Source organism: Podarcis pityusensis (assembly GCF_964106645.2).
Source record: "Podarcis pityusensis genome assembly, chromosome: 2".
NCBI lineage: Eukaryota > Metazoa > Chordata > Lepidosauria > Squamata > Lacertidae > Podarcis > Podarcis pityusensis.
Window position 1 is genome coordinate 109,542,042 of NC_138029.1, and position 16,368 is coordinate 109,558,409.

At 45.8% G+C, this 16,368-nt stretch overlaps 1 long non-coding RNA gene across 1 annotated transcript; it reads left to right on the forward strand.

Moving 5' to 3' along the window:
* The first annotated feature begins 10,733 nt into the window (after window positions 1-10,733).
* Window positions 10,734-15,048, forward strand: LOC308470270. Its single transcript, XR_013982323.1, has 2 exons — window positions 10,734-11,156; window positions 14,508-15,048. It is a non-coding gene; the product is annotated as an uncharacterized lncRNA (long non-coding RNA).
* Window positions 15,049-16,368: the final 1,320 nt, after the last annotated feature.

Sequence of the window (16,368 nt, forward strand, 5' to 3'; positions counted from 1 at the left end):
AAAGCGTAATGCTGGTGGTCAACAAAAGAAGTTGAAAGACTCAAGGCAAATCTAAAAGAAAAAATAGCATAAACACCAACAACTGGGAAACACTGGCCTGAGAGAGCTCCAGTTGGAGAACAGCCTTTACCCAAGGTGTTGTGGTCTCTTGGGGGCCAAAAGAAAAAGTAAAGGGGAAAAAAACTAGATGTAGATTTCCAAAATACTTTGATAAAACACATGTTTTGTTATGTGCAAATGGCTTTAGATACCTATTAGGTCCACAAATTACCATATAGCATACATTCAACACAAAAAACAGTGACAATTTGTTGTTGACAAAGAACAGCTGGGCATATAAAGCGCCCCATTACCTTCTGTAGCTTAGGGCCTCATCAAACCCAAAATCCAGCCCTGATTCCACCCACTCCTTTTAATGGGTTTACTCTGAGTAGAGCTCCTTTGGCAACAATCCAGTGATGCTAAGGTTCGAAAGCTTCCTTATTTGGCCAAAGAATTAATGCAATCACCCAACGGAGGAAAGTACCGTTGGTTCCCTGCTTACAGAGTTTCCTAATTACGTGTGCTGTTGTGCTCATTATGGGAAGCAAAAGGTTGTCTCAGCCCAAATATGTGTAATCCTAGAAAATTGCCCTTTCCAGCAGATTAGCAGAAGGTGCAGGCTGGGAGTAATTAAGCGCTTTGCTGGGAGGTAAGCAAATTGCAACCATTAATTGCTGTGCTCAGCCCACCTTTTCCCCCAAGGCATCACTTGTCCTGATCTTTCTCACAGCTCTTAATTTTTTTAAAAAATACATTTTTTATAGATTTTCCAGTATCGCTCCAATAACAGCCTCATTATAGCAATGCCCACCTTAATTTGCTGGTGCGGAAAGATCGGTGCTTGGTGCTGGGAGCTTAACACCGTTTTCCAGGTCAAAAGTTGGTCGCGATTTCGTAGAGCTTAATTATGGCCAAGGCCGATCCAACAATGAAACAAGGTGAGGCAACTGCTTCAGGTGGCAGGATCCATAGGGGCAACAGATTCAGCCTCCAAGGAGCACATCGCCCACTGGTGACAGCAACAGCTGCGGTGCACTCCTTGGAGACCAGATCTGCCCCCTCCCCAATGCCACCTCTACAGTGGTTTCTTGGCCAATAGGAGGCGCTGTTGGTCTCCTCCCATCCTTGTTCCTGATGTACCGTATTTTTCATCCTATAGGGCGCACCGGCCCATAGGACGCACCTCGTTTTTTTGGGGGGGGGAAATGAATAAAAAAAAATTATTTCCTCCCCCAGCCGTGGCTGCCGCCCCAAGCCTTGCACACACCTGCCCGAAGCACGGGGCACCCTCCGGAGGGCGCCCCGTGCTTTGGGCTGCAGGCTGCCGCCCCAAGGCTCGTGCGCCCGGCGGGACCTCCCGCCGGGCGCGCAAGGCTTGTGGACACCTGCCCGGAGGGCGCCCCATGCTCCGGGCTGCAGGCTGCTGCCCGCAAGCCTTGTGAGCCCGCGGGAACTCCCGCCGGGCTTGCAAGGCTTGCGGATAGCTTCCTGAAGCCTGGAGAGCGAGAGGGGTCGGTGCGCACCGATGCCTCTCGCTCTCCAGGCTTCAGCGAAAGCCTGCATTCACCCCATAGGATGCACACACATTTCCCCTTCATTTTTGGAGGGGAAAAAGTGCGTCCTATGGGGCGAAAAATACGGTAGATCTTTATTTCCCCCTTCTTCCTGATGTAGATCTTCACTCACCCCTTCTCCTTGGCAAAGGAGGTGGGCCCACACCATTTTGTGGTTCATCTCAGGTGCTAAAATGTAGCCCTGGTTATTGCAAAGAGCCTGGTTCACATTTTACATACAGAATCATAGAATTGTAGAGTCGGAAGGGACCCCGCCCCCCTCAAGGTTCATCTAGTCCAACCCCCTGCAATGAGGAATTTCAGCTAGAGCATCCATAACTGAAACAATTTAGGGCTCAGGAACCCCCTGACCTCGGTTCAAACAGCAGTGTGGCTATTGCAGATCCACGAGAAGCAATGCAGAATCGGCCCGGCAGTCCACTGCCTTGGGCTTGTCTCAGCAGCCCTGTGTAATCAAGACCTGGAGGGCTGACCTTGATTCTGTAACATGATAATATAATCAAAGAGCATCATGTTGCAACGTGGGCTGGAGGAGGACGTGCAGTTCAAGACATCTGCATTTTTATCAGGAGGAGGACCTGAATAGATCTCTATGTTGGCCAACCCCAAGTTGATGGACAGTTGCCATAGACTAGAAGAGAGACTGACCCAGAGGGCAAGGCTAGTCACAGAGACGAAAGAGAGGTTGGATGTGCCATCAGCCAGGGGTTCTTCAGCTGTGAGTCCTGCATAGCAAGGGGTTGGACCCTTGAGATCCCTTTCCAGCTGTGCAAGTCTATGATTCTATGTCCAGCAGGAACAGGATGGGTTTTGCAGGATGGTCTGGGCTGGCAGGGGATATTGTCCAGCAGAATCCAGAACTGGATCAGCAAAGCCAAGCAAGGAGCATCTTCCCAGAGTTGTTGCACCAACGCCGGTCCTGCACTTTGGAAGTTAACAGTTGGCCAACGGCGGAGGGCCCTGATGGTGGTCCCTGCAGTTCTGCAACAAGAAGTCCAAGCCTTCGTTTGTCTGGTGAATTGCTGGCCTTAATGTCTTATCACTATTTGAAAAGGTGTCTTATCGATGACAACCCCCTGGTAATCTGTATGTGGACATACAGACCGCATATGCAGACCTACATGTGCAAAGATGCTAGAGGATAACTTTGGATTCAGAGACCATGAACCATGACGCAATTTTGGATCTCCTTCCTTTCTCCATTCCTTTTTTGGATGAAGGTATGCTTTTATTACTATATAAATTAATAATAATAATAATAATAATGCAATAATGTTAATAAGTATAATACTGAGGAGTTTCATAGTGGGATTGACTGCCCCACCACATTAGGGGACAAAGGAGGGGTGCCAGTCTGAAGGCTAATAATAATAATAATAATAATAATAATTTATTTATCTGGTTCCCAACAAAATATTAAAATCACTATAAACATCAAACATTAAAAATTTCCCTAAACAGGGCTGCCCTGTCAGATAGCTGCTTATTTCCTTGACATCTGATGGGAGGGCGTTCCACAGGGTGGGCGCTACTACCAAGAAGGCCCTCTGCCTGGTTCCCTGTAACTTGGCTTCTCACAGTGAGGGAACCGCCAGAAGGCCCTCGGCGCTGGACCTCAGTGTCCGGGCAGAACGATGGGGGTGGAGACACTCCTTGAGGTATACTGGGCTGAGGCCGTTTAGGGATTTAAAGGTCAGCACCAACACTTTGAATTGTGCTAGGAAACATACTGGGAGCCACTGACCTTTCCCCAGTTGCCCACTGGTCACTGACCCGATTTTCTGTTGGGGGAGGAGTTGCCAGTGGAAAAACAAACAATAATGCAGAGGCAAGTGGAGACACCACACTTTTCATTCCCATTGTGGTGCTGAGCTGAGCAGAGACGGTTAAACCTCATTTCCCCAGCCCATCACTATGGGGGCGGGGATCACACCTCTCCACTCACCATATTGATAGTCTGAAGAATTGGGGGCCTCTACCCTTCTTCCTCAGCTGATGAGGTGAGGAAGGGGGCTGTGTTTGCATTTGTGTGTGTGTACATGCCTGGGATCATGTGTGACCTGTTATTAGCATGGCCAGAAACAAAACCTTACACGCAAGACAACAGCGAAACCTTGGGGCAATTCCTTTTTTCTTTTCGTAATGGAAGCTGTTGATTAACATGGAATTCTAAAGGAAATGAGTCAAGGCCAGATTATTAAACTGAAGAGCTACATGTGCTGTAAGTGTTAGGCAAACCACAAACTGGAAGGGAAAAGGAATGACTCAGAGAGTGTTCCCATCACCCCTTCGATAGCTCAGCTGGTAGAGCGGAGGACTGTAGAGTACTACTGTAGTCATCCTTAGGTCGCTGGTTCGATTCCGGCTCGAAGGAGGAATTATTTTCCTTCTTCTTGGGACAAAGGCTGAGGATGCCTTTGAGGGGGCGGTGAAGCAAAACTGCAGCCTGATGTTGCAGAGGCAAAATCTGTTGAACATGCTGTGTGTCGTTTGATTATATTTGTAAGGTGAGTTGGGCATTGGCAGTTTTTACCATCCAAAACAGAGGGCGTAAACTGCAAGGTGCATATTCTGCTAGGCTTAGAAATGTGTTGTGTGATAGCCGGACCAGAATTTGACATCCTGGAAATTGTTCAGGGACAGTAAAACAACCACCACCTTTATAAGTAGCAATCACACCTTATTGCTGTGGCATGTGAGCTTTCAGATGACACAGAACTCTTCCTCGTTCTTTTTTAAAGGCAGAAAAATATGTTTACAATAGAGAACATGGTATGAAGCCAGGGAACAGAAATCTGTGTTTGAGATGCAGGACAATTACTAAATTAATAAGCCCTGGCTGCAGTTTGCTTCAGTATTAAGAGGAGAATGGAGGAAGCTCATTGCAGATGAATTAAGGCAATTTCTCCTCATTTCTTGGCACAAAATGTGTGCAGATGTTATATGGTGATTATCGTCATGATGATTATCTCCAGTGGGCGTGCAGTGAATTTTTTTGTAGGGGAACAGTTGGGGCCAGAGGTGTTTTTACATGAGTAGAATGTAAAAGATTGAGGTTGAACTCTGACAAGACAGAAGTACTGTTTTGGGAGGAGAAGGGGCGGGCAGGTGTGGGGGACTCCCTGGTTCTGAATGGGTAATGAAGGTGTGCTTTATTGCATGAAGGACATCTCCCAGCATCTACCTGAATGGATGAGATCTGAACAAAAAATGATGACAGTCTGGAAGGAACCTAAGACAGGGCTTAGGATAGGAGTAGCCAATGCAGTGGTGTCCAGATGTTGTTGGACTCCAACTCCCATAATCCCCAACCAGCATAGCCATAGGATGATAGGGATTTGAGTCCAGGAGTCATCTTCTATATGAACCTTTAATTTAAAAAAGCATTGTTGTTGTTGTTGTTTAGTCGTGTCCGACTCTTCGTGACCCCATGGACCAGAGCATGCCAGGCACTCCTGTCTTCCACTGCCTCCCACAGTTTGGTCAAACTCATGCTGGTAGCTTCGAGAACACTGTCCAGCCATCTCGTCCTCTGTCGTCCCCTTCTCCTTGTGCCCTCCATCTTTCCCAGCATTAGGGTCTTTTCCAGGGAGTCTTCTCTTCTCATGAGGTGGCCAAAGTATTGGAGCCACAGCTTCAGGATCTGTCCTTCCAGTGGGCACTCAGGGCTGATTTCCTTCAGAATGGATAGGTTTGATCTTCTTGCAGTTCATACATTTGATTAAAGCTTTTTTATGATCAGAAGGTCGGCAGTTCAAATCCCCGTGACGGGGTGAGCTCCCGTTGCTCGGTCCCTGCTCCTGCCCACCTAGCAGTTCAAAAGCACGTCAAAGTGCAAGTAGATAAATAGGTACCGCTCCGGCGGGAAGGTAAACAGCATTTCCGTGCGCTGCTCTGGTTTGCCAGAAGCTGCTTAGGCATGCTGGCCACATGACCCGGAAGCTGTACGCCGGCTCCCTTGGCCTATAGAGCGAGATGAGTGCCGCAACCCCAGAGTCAGCCATGACTGGACCTAATGGTCAGGAGTCCCTTTGCCTTTACCTATGATACAAGAAGATATTACCCAGAGATCTCTCCATCTCTCCTGTGACCCCCCTCTTCAAACACCTTCACTGGCTTCATTAGAATTCGTGTTCCTTATTGTTTATGTGCGGAGCTCTCACTCACAAAGGCGAGGTGCATTTCATCAAACAAAAATAGCTCATGGGCTAAACCAGGTGTGCCACACGAGATGCATGAAGAGAATGTTCCATTTTAAAATAGCATCAATAGCTGCTGATGCTGTTAAATGGTGGTATATAAACACAGGGAAAGAAAGAATTCAAAGCAGAAAAGAGAGTTTGGAGAGAAGAAACAGGAAGTGCAGAGAAAGGAGTGCTGCAATGTCAGAGGCTATTATTATATTTATTGTTATTACAAGTTATTACCCTGCCCTAGGTCTCAGGGTGGGTTATAACACAACATGAACATTAAAACACAATAATACACAATATTAAAAACACTGTTTAAAACAACTTAACATTACAAAAACAAGGTGGAACCTAAGATATTTGAAATATAATGAAAGGAGATGGCAAATTCTCTCTTCTTCATAAGAGAGAGAAGGATGATTTTTTATAATAAAAAAAACAAACTTATTTGATTTCACTTCCCATAAAATATCTCAAAGCGATTTCCCCGCAGAAACACCAACAATAAAGAAAATGAAAACAATCCCATAAATGCACAAACAATTCCACCTTTTAAAGCAATCCCATATAAAAAAAAATTCAATGTGTGTAAATGATTTAAACCATTCCATATATGCAGTATAAACAAGTAAAAACCACTCCATCTGTGCAAATCATTAAAAACAATGTCACATGTCAGAACAGTTTCAAACCCAGTACAGACAATACACAGTGAAAGTGACAAGATTTAGCAATTGAAGCTACAGTGGTACCTCAGGTTACATACACTTCAGGTTACATACGCTTCAGGTTACAGCCTCTGCTAACCCAGAAATAGTGCTTCAGGTTAAGAACTTTGCTTCAGGATGAGAACAGAAATCGTGCTCCGGCGGCGCGGCAGCAGCAGGAGGCCCCATTAGCTAAAGTGGTGCTTCAGGTTAAGAACAGTTTCAGGTTAGGTATGGATCTCCGGAACGAATTAAGTACTTAACCCGAGGTACCACTGTATTTCTATGAAAGGGAAGGGAAGAATAAATGATAATACAAGTATTATATCCCACCTCAAATTTGTGCATTAAGTCATCAGCTAGTCATCACCCACCCCACCATCCCACCTTATTGGTGATATATAAATTGTATTGTCCTTGGGACAGAGACCTGCATTTCCCCATCTGCAATTCAGTTACATGACTACTACCACTTATTATAATTACTTGAGTCTTAATATCGCTCTTTGAGTTCTGCAGACTGCAGTTTGGGATTCACATGCTCCATCTCGGTAGAGCCACATTGAGCAAAAGATCCCTGCATTGCAGGGGGTTGGACTAGATGACCCTCAGGTTCCCAGCAGGGCTCTTCTGATGTGCAATACGGAAAGGGGTTGCGTTTGTCTGAGTGCAGATCTTTGGAATGCCCTGGCTTTCACTAAGCTTCACAACCATCAATAATAAGCATAAGAATGTTGTCATTTCTATGTCTCTGATGATGCACCTTGCATGGATCATTGTTTTCAAAGGAACCCGATTTGCAGCTTTCGAACTTCCTCTTAAGTTGTTTAGTTCCTTCCAGGACGGAAATGCTTCCCTCGTGTATCACGTCTGTGGAATGCCACGAAAGGGATCAGTACCCTTGCTATCCCTTGAGCTCACTTCAGAGGCAGCAACCATAATAATAACTCACAGCTATTTCTGTCTCCGTCCGTCTGCACATCAGCTAATTAACTTTCCTGGCATGCTCGGGCGATAGTTTTATTGCCCATTTTATAGGCGGAGACACTGAGGCTCTGAAATGACCAGCCCAGAATTTTAATTGTTGACAACTTTATTGAAAGATTGGGGTGGGGGGAGGAAATGGAAATGCCAATTTACAGAAGAGGATGTATTGTAGCTCAAATAGTGCTAGGAAGACTGCACTGCCCTGGAGCACTGGAGATTCTGGAGGAGACAGCGCAATACTGCAGTATCTTTAAAATAGCAATGCAAAATACAGTGGTACCTTGGGTTACAGACGCTTCAGGTTACAGACTCCGCCAACCCAGAAATAGTAACTCGGGTTAAGAACTTTGCTTCAGGATGAGAACAGAAATCGCACGGCGGCAGTGCAGCGGCAGCGGGAGGCCCCATTAGCTAAAGTGGTACCTCAGGTTAAGAACAGTTTCAGGTTAAGAACAGACCTTCAGAATGAATTAAGTTCTTAACCCGAGGTACCACTGTAAATTGGATGGGGTAAGGACTAAGAGGGCAGGAGTGGAAAATGTTGCTGCTGCTATATGCAGCTACCCAATTCTATCAAGGCATGCTTTCCTCAGAAGTAAATCCCACTGCATCCTACAGAACAGGAAACGGTTGGGGTTAGCTCAGTGGTAGAGCGTCTGCCTTGCAAGCCGAAGGCCCCAGGTTCAATACCCAGCATCTCCAGGTAGGCTTGGGAGAGGCTCCCTGTCTGATAATCCTGGAGAGCTGCTGCCAATCAGTGTAGACAATACAGTGGTGCCCCGCAAGACGAATGCCGTTTTTTGAGTCGTTCCGCAAGACGAATTTCCCTATGGGCTTGCTTCGCAAGATGAAACGTCTTGCGAGTTCTTGCGAGTTTGTTCCCTTTTTCTTAAAGCCGCTAAGCCGTTAATAGCCGCTAAGCCGCTAAACCGCTAAGCCCTTAATAGCTGCTAAGCCGCTAATAGCCGCTAAGCCGCTAATAGCCGTGCTTCGCAAGACGAAAAAACTGCAAGACGAAGAGACTCGCGGAACGGATTAATTTCGTCTTGCGAGGCACCACTGTACTGAGCTAGATGGACCAATGACCTGACTCAGTACAGTGGTACCTCGGGTTAAGTACTTAATTAGTTCTGGAGGTCCATTCTTAACCTGAAACTGTTCTTAACCTGAGGTACCACTTTAGCTAATGGTTCCTCCTGCTGCCGCCACACGATTTCTGTTCTCATCCTGAGGTAAAGTTCTTAACCTGAGGTACTATTTCTGGGTTAGCAGAGTCTGTAACCTGAAGCATCTGTAACCTGAAGCGTCTGTAACCCGAGGTACCACTGTATAGGCAGGTTCCTATGTTCCTATGCACTTCTTTAAATGGTAGCAACCGTGATGAGAGTGGCAATGGCAAGGCCAATGTTTTGGGCTTTTTAGTGTGGAGAAAAGCGGTGAGTAAAAGGTGACACAAGATGGACGTTCATAAAAGTATGCAGGCATAGAAAAAGAGGTGAGAGAAAATTTCTTCTCCCTCTCTCCTAACGCTTGAACTCTCGCACATCCCATGAAGCTGAATGTTAGAAGCTTCTGTAGAAAGAAAAGGAAGTACTTTGTCGCACAGTTAAACTATGGAACTCACTTCCACAGGACGCAGCAATGGTCACCAACCGAGATGGCTTTCTAAAAACTAAGGCAAATTCATGGATGAGGGAGCTATGAATGGCTACTGGTCATTATGGCTATGCTCTGCCTCCAAAGCTAAAGACGGTAAAATAATAATAATAATAATAATAATAATAATAATAATAATAATAATAATTTATTACTTATACCCCACCCATCTGGCCGGGCCTCTCCAGCCACTCTGGGCAGCTTCCAACAGGATATTAAAAACACAATAAAAGATCAAACATAAAAATACATCCCTAAATGTAATGTTTCCGATTCCAATTGCTGGAAACCACAGGAGGGGAAAATGCTTTTGTGCTCAGATCCTGACAAAGGTGCCAGACACCTTTTTTTGCTGTGACCTGCTCCCTGCTTTTGTGGCCTGGGACTGGGAGGGTGTGGCCTCGACTGACTCCACCAACAAATATTGCTACCATTCAGGGTACCATCATGGGGTTATGTACTTTAGGGGCTTTTTCCTGGGGTCAATATTAAGTTTTAGGGACGCATTTTTACTTTACTGTATTTATTTTTTTGCTGCTCTCTGAATTATGTATTTTTATCATTAGGCTTTCCAGAGGATGATCGGTGGACTGCCCGATTTTACTGCATATTTATTAATACGAGAAGTTTCCACTAGCCTGTTTTTTACGGCTTTTTCCCTTTTCGACTTGTCTTGTCACTGTTGTTGTTGTGATTAATTTCCTACACGCCCTTTGCCCTAAGGTCCCAGGGCATGCGGCGACAATTTAGAAGACAACATGTAAATCAGCTTCAACAAATTGCAGCCACAAGTATAGGGTGGCTCCTAAAAGATGTACATCTCAAGTGTCAGAGTAAAGAGGGGCTGGTGAATTAGGTAGAGTTTGTAGTGCTGGGAGCCGCCTTGAGATTGGTTTCCAGTGGAAAGGCAACATACAAATAACTGAGGATGTTGACTGCAGCTTGCAGCCTCTTCCTGGGCAGTTCTGGCTGCCCACTGGGTCCACCAATAAACAACAACAACAACAACAACAACAACAACAACAGGAAACAACAACAACAACAACAATAGGACCCTCATACCTACAGGACCGCCTCTCCCGGTATGCCCCACGGAGGACCTTAAGGTCCATAAATAGCAACACCCAAGAGGTCCCAAGCCCTAAGGAAGTTAAATTAGCCTCAACCAGAGCCAGGGCCTTTTCAACACTGGCTCTGTCTCATGAGACCAGGGCCCTGCGGGATCTGATTTCTTTCCGCAGGGTCTGTAACACAGAGTTGTTCCGCCTGGCCTTTGGCTTGGAGTCAATTTGACTCCCTCCCCCTCTTTTTTTCTTTTTCCTTTCTCCTCCTGTGATGAGGCTGCATTTTAATGTTTTAATGTTGTATTTTAATCTTGTTTTTAAGTTGTATTTCAATCAACTTGTTTTATTATTGGTTGTTAGCCGCCCTGAGCCCGGTCTTGGCTGGGGAGGGCGGTGTATAAATAAAATTTATTATACTATTACTACTACTACTACTAATAAAATTTTATTTGTAGCCCGCCCTCCCCAGCTGAGGCCGGGCTCAGAGCGGCTAACATCATAAAAGCAACACAATATGCATAAAAACAGACATCAATTAATTAAAAAACATCTTAAAATTAATTCAGACAAGTTAAAATCTGGGCAGGTGGCGGACACCCAGACAGGAAGAGCTTTATGAACAATGGCGCATGTTTCGTTTTTATTATTTAGCTCTGCCACCCCGAGTGCTCTGTCCCCTTGGTTCCTGGCTCCCCTTTCTGTCAGCTGCCCTGACTCACTTTCCTCTCAACATTGGTCTTTTGTGGAACAGGTGACGCACTCTCACAGGCCCTTATGTAAGGCCTGGTGTTTCAGCTGCGACATTCCGGTAAGACCAGAAATGTCAGGCTTTCTGGGACGTCCCCGTTGCATAATCACAACACAACCAGAGATGCAAGAATTCTCCCTCCCATGATCACGGCTTACCTGTGCCTCTTTGATTTCTGATAAGATGAGGTAAGAGGGCCAGTGCCTTGGGAAAAAGGGCACCTGCATTGTGGGGGAGCAATTAGCAAGATAATTGATGATGTTAATTCCCCCCAGCGACTGGCAACGGTGCCTCCTGATCTCCCAGAGGTTTGCTAGAGCTTGTTAAAAGTCAGTTGAGGTTTGCGACTCAGAGCCTTGTGAGAGGTGCAATCAGTTAGATGGTGGCTCATTTTATAAAAATCTTCCTATCAAATGAGTCCTCTGAGGTTGTGTGGCTTGCCTCAGGTGTTTTTGAATATCCAGCAGGATTCCTGGGTTCTTAGTTGCTGGTGTGACACCAATAGCCATCTGACATCTTTTCCCTATCGCTGCATCTCCATGCAAGGAGATGTTCGTCTTTCAGAGAAGCCCTTCCAGGAGCTGGTTTTCACATGTACAATTGCTCTGCAATCCATGTAAATCAGGGATGGGGGAATAACCCATAACCATTCAGATATTATAACAGAGCAATCCTAACTGCAGGACCTATGCCATACCCTTTGTTATGTGCTGAGCAAACTGAATCCCTTCGCCGCCACCCCCCCCCCCCAAACCTCAGGCTCTATATACATTATTTACACAATGGGTCCCGTTTGATTGGCTGACTCTACTTCCCTCCTGGAGCCTGATTGGACTGTTGTTGCATTCTAGGATCCTCCTGACCCAATAGGCTGATTAACTTCCTCCTGGGGCCTGATTGGGCTGCTCCTGCAGGCCAATCTGGTTGCTGCATTCTAGGATTCTACCTGCCTATTGTTCTAGGATCCTAGCTCAGTACATAAAACCCTTCAACATTTCTCCGATGAAAATAGGGATGTCCTAAGGAAAAGCGGGTGGGGCTGTGGGTTAAACCACAGAGCCTAGGACTTGCCGATCAGAAGGTCGGGGTGAGCTCCCATTGCTCGGTCCCTGCTCCTGCCAACCTAGCAGTTTGAAAGCACGTCAAAGTGCAAGTAGATAAATAGGTACCGCTCCGGCAGGAAGGTAAACAGCATTTCCGTGCGCTGCTCTGGTTCCCCAGAAGCGGCTTAGTCATGCTGGCCACATGACCCGGAAGCTGTACGCCGGCTCCCTCAGCCAGTAAAGCGAGATGAGCGACGCAACCCCAGAGTCGGCCACGACTGGACCCAATGGTCAGAGGTCCCTTTACCTTTACCATTAAGGAAAAGCAGGACATTCTGGGATCAAATCAGAAACTGGGACAGCTTCTGTAAATTCAGGACTGTCCCTGGGAAATAAGGACACTTGAAAGGTCTGCTATGCTGGTGTAAGTCCATCACCCCAGCTCAGCATTTTGCCAGAAAATCTTACGTCAGCATGATTTACACCAGCATAAATCCCCCCCAAAAGAAGCATTTTGGGAGTGGGATGGGACAAGGAGAGACTGAGACATGTGGCCTAGGGCCCAGCTTGGTCCATGCTCACCAGCTCTCTCAGCTGGCAGTAGGAGCCTCTGAACCAAGTTTGGAATAGGGGCAACTTATGATGCTGGAGGAGACTCTTGAGAGTCCGATGAACTGCAAGAAGATCAAACGTATCCATTCTTAAGGAAATCAGCCCTGAGTGCTCACTGGAAGGACAGATTGTGAAGCTGAGGCTCCAATACTTTGGCCACCTCATGAGAAGAGAAGACTCCCTGGAAAAGACCCTGATGTTGGGAAAGATGGAGGGCACAAGGAGAAGGGGGCGACAGAGGACGAGATGGTTGGACAGTGTTCTCGAAGCTACCAGCATGAGTCTGACCAAACTACGGGAGGCAGTGGAAGACAGGAGTGCCTGGCGTGCTCTGGTCCATGGGGTCACGAAGAGTCTGGTCCATGGGGTTTGATCTTCTTGCAGTCCATGGGACTCTCAAGAGTCGTCTCCAGCACCATAATTCAAAAGCATCAATTCATCGGTGATCAGCCTTCTTTATGGTCCAGCTCTCACTTCTATACATCACTACTGGGAAAACCATAGCTTTGACTATACGGACCTTTGTTGGAAAGGTGATGTCTCTGCTTTTTAAGAACAGCAGCATAGAGCGGCACAAATCCTTGGAGTTCCCCCCTTCCCACTGCCCAAAACAGTGAACGTTGCACAACCCCTTTTGCACTTGTTTCCTGAGCTTCCTCTGCCAAGATGCAACCCAAACATTTTCAAGCCTTCCCTGACAACTGTTTGTTATTTTTAAAGAAATCTAAATGATGAAAGAAGATTGTCAAGATGCCAGACAACATACTTGCATACTGGGAAACCACAAATGGAACGAAACTATGCAGTTTATCATGTGACACAGCACCATGGATCATGGCCTTTTCTCACCACCTCAGACGGAAGGTGATAAGGCAATCACAGGTTATTGAGTAATCTAGGGAATCTCCTTTTGTGTTTCCCAAGGAAAACTTGGGCAAATAATGCACTGAGCATAACACAGCAGTGAGCAGAAGGCAGCCCACCAATAAACCATGCTCTGATTTCCAGTGGACCACCTTGTGGAGCATAGGAAGCTGTTTGACTTTGGGTCCATTTAAATCAATATTGTCTACACTGACTGGCAGGGCTCACCAAGATTTCGGGCGGGGGGTGGGCATTCCCAGCTCAAGCTGGACATGCCAGTGGCAATTGTACCTAGTACCATCTGCATGCATATCCACTGAGTTGAAGTCCATTCCCAGCTTGCTGTTGTGGGGATTATTATTATTATTTTTGCAAAAGTTGGCTTATATAGAGCTTGGTCCGAGACATGTAATTATGGCAGAGTGCATACACAGGATCAACTTGTTCCAGATCAGTTAAGCCTTAACTGCTGAGAGACTCTGAGCATGCTCTTGAGTTTTGTAAACTTAAAATAATTAAAAGAGCACACAGGGATTCTGAAGTATACTCAGAGTCGAGTGTGGATTTCAAGCTCTTTATTCAGCTCATAGTAGTGAGGAATCGAAATTCCCCCGAAATGTCTGCTTTATATACATTATTTACACAATGGGCCCCACGTGATTGGTCAGTTCCGGGATTCTCCTGTAGGCCAATCAGGCTGCGGATTCACTTCCACCTGGAGTTGGATTGGGTGGCTCCAGCGGACCAATCAGACTGCTGCATTCTGGATTCTATTGTTCTAGGACCAATCAGACTGCTGCAATTTGGATCCTATTCAATTCAGTACATAACAGGTTCCCAAATAAAACAAACTGATCCACATTTCTTCAAAACCTTCACAAGAAGTTGACTGTTTTCTTTTAATAGGTTAACTTTTTAAACATGCCACAAGAGGAGGTGCCTGCAGGTTCCTTTAAAAAAAAAAAAAAGCTTTGTGAATTTAATTTTTCTTTCTTTCTCTCTCTACATTTTTCATTTCAGCTTTAAAGTGAATCTTAAGATAGCCTCAGCATCATGCACAATAAGAGAATGTGTCGGTACTCCAGAGTTCTTCGTTTTATCTGTAAAATGTGACTTTGACAGTACGGCGGGTCCTTATCTGAGAGGTGTTGTTTGCAGATGACAGCACACTCTGAGGAAGCTCTGCCAAGACTAATGGACCGTTTCGCCCGAGCCTGCAGGGCGTTTGGCCTCACCATCAGCCTAACGAAGACCAACAACATCCTGGGACATCTGAAGTGGTAGCTGGTTCTGTCTACCTGGCTTCCACCATAGCCAGCAACCTTTCTGTCGATGCTGAGCTGGACAATGTCACCCAGTAAATGGGCATGGCGAAACACACCCCATGGTGCAATAAATGTTGTGGTGTGCCAATGCCATTTGTAGAGCAAACACATGCACAGGACCCAAGGGTGTTGTTTAGGCATTTAGATGGCTAATTTTTGACAGCTTACATGGACGAGAGTTTAAAGCTACACCTACCATAAATTAGTGCAACTATTAAAGGTACAGGAGTCCTGCTCTTCCTGCTCTGGTTGCTTGCTGGGGCTGGGGAGGGCTGTTTTATAGGATCTGGTGTTGCAGGTTTCACGACTGGTTATCAATAAATGGGAGCGATATCGCCTGCTTTCCTTAGGCATGGCCCCAGTGCCCTCATGTTGCAACAGCCACATCTGAATTATCTCTGGCAAGGCTGGCAGAAATTGAAGGTAGGAAGTCAGCAGCAGAGAAATATGCAAGCCCAAAAGTGCTTGTTTTCATGTGATCTGATGCATAACAGCAGTGACCAGAGGAGGAAGGACTGCAGAAAGAAAATGTGCCATGGAGCACCTGCTGCAGCACAACCGGACACCTTCATCTGCCCTAGCTGCAACAAAACATGTCTCTCCCAAATAGAAAAGATTGTAAAATTTTCTTATATGCGGTAACTGCAGCAAGAATATTACTGGCCCAAAAATGGAAGCAAGAAGAATTACCAACGTTGGAAGAATGGAGGATGAAACTAATGGACTACACAGAATTGGATAAGCTAACAGGAATGATCCGAAACCAGCGGGACCAGAGATTCACCGAAGACTGGACTAAATTTACAGAATATCTGAAAAGTATTTGTGATGATCAAACTATGTTTGTAGGTTTACAAGAAGTTCTGTGAGGAGTAATTTAAGAAATATTGTAAAAATGGAAAGGGAGAGATGATCTGTTAAGAAATGTAAAGGCAATATTAAGTCAAGAATTGCAAGAGATGTGAACACGACGGAGGATTATCAGAGGAGCTGAAGGGAGTCCAAGTAAGAATATGTGTGTAATAATTTGTGTGGTATGTCTTTAAAATTTTGTAAGCTAAAACTAATAAAAAATATTAAAAAAAACAACAACCAAACATGTCTCTCCCGTATCAGCCTCTACAGCCACAGTAGTGGCTTGATAATCTCTCAGAGAGAGTTTTCTTATGCTTTCTCCACCCTGGATTGGCCACATGGGTCTATAGAGTAGCCAATCATGGTCAAAGCAAAAACAGGATGTCATCACTTAGCAGGTACAAATTAGGTATCTGATGACATTGCTGCGATCAAGTGAGGCAAGCAAGAACGAGGGTGACGCTTCCTAGATGAGTCACATGGATGATCCCAACCAACTGGTGAGCATGACCCTTCTATTGTGTTACGTAGCCAAACACATCTGATTATGTGATACGTGATAACATTACTAAGGGCGACGGAGGTCAATTTGAAGCGTTGCAAAGCCACATCTGGAAGATACCCACCTGACTGACAACAACTGAAGATGTGGACTCAGAGGTAGAGGCATATTCAAAAGACCCGAGTGGGGGCAACTTAAA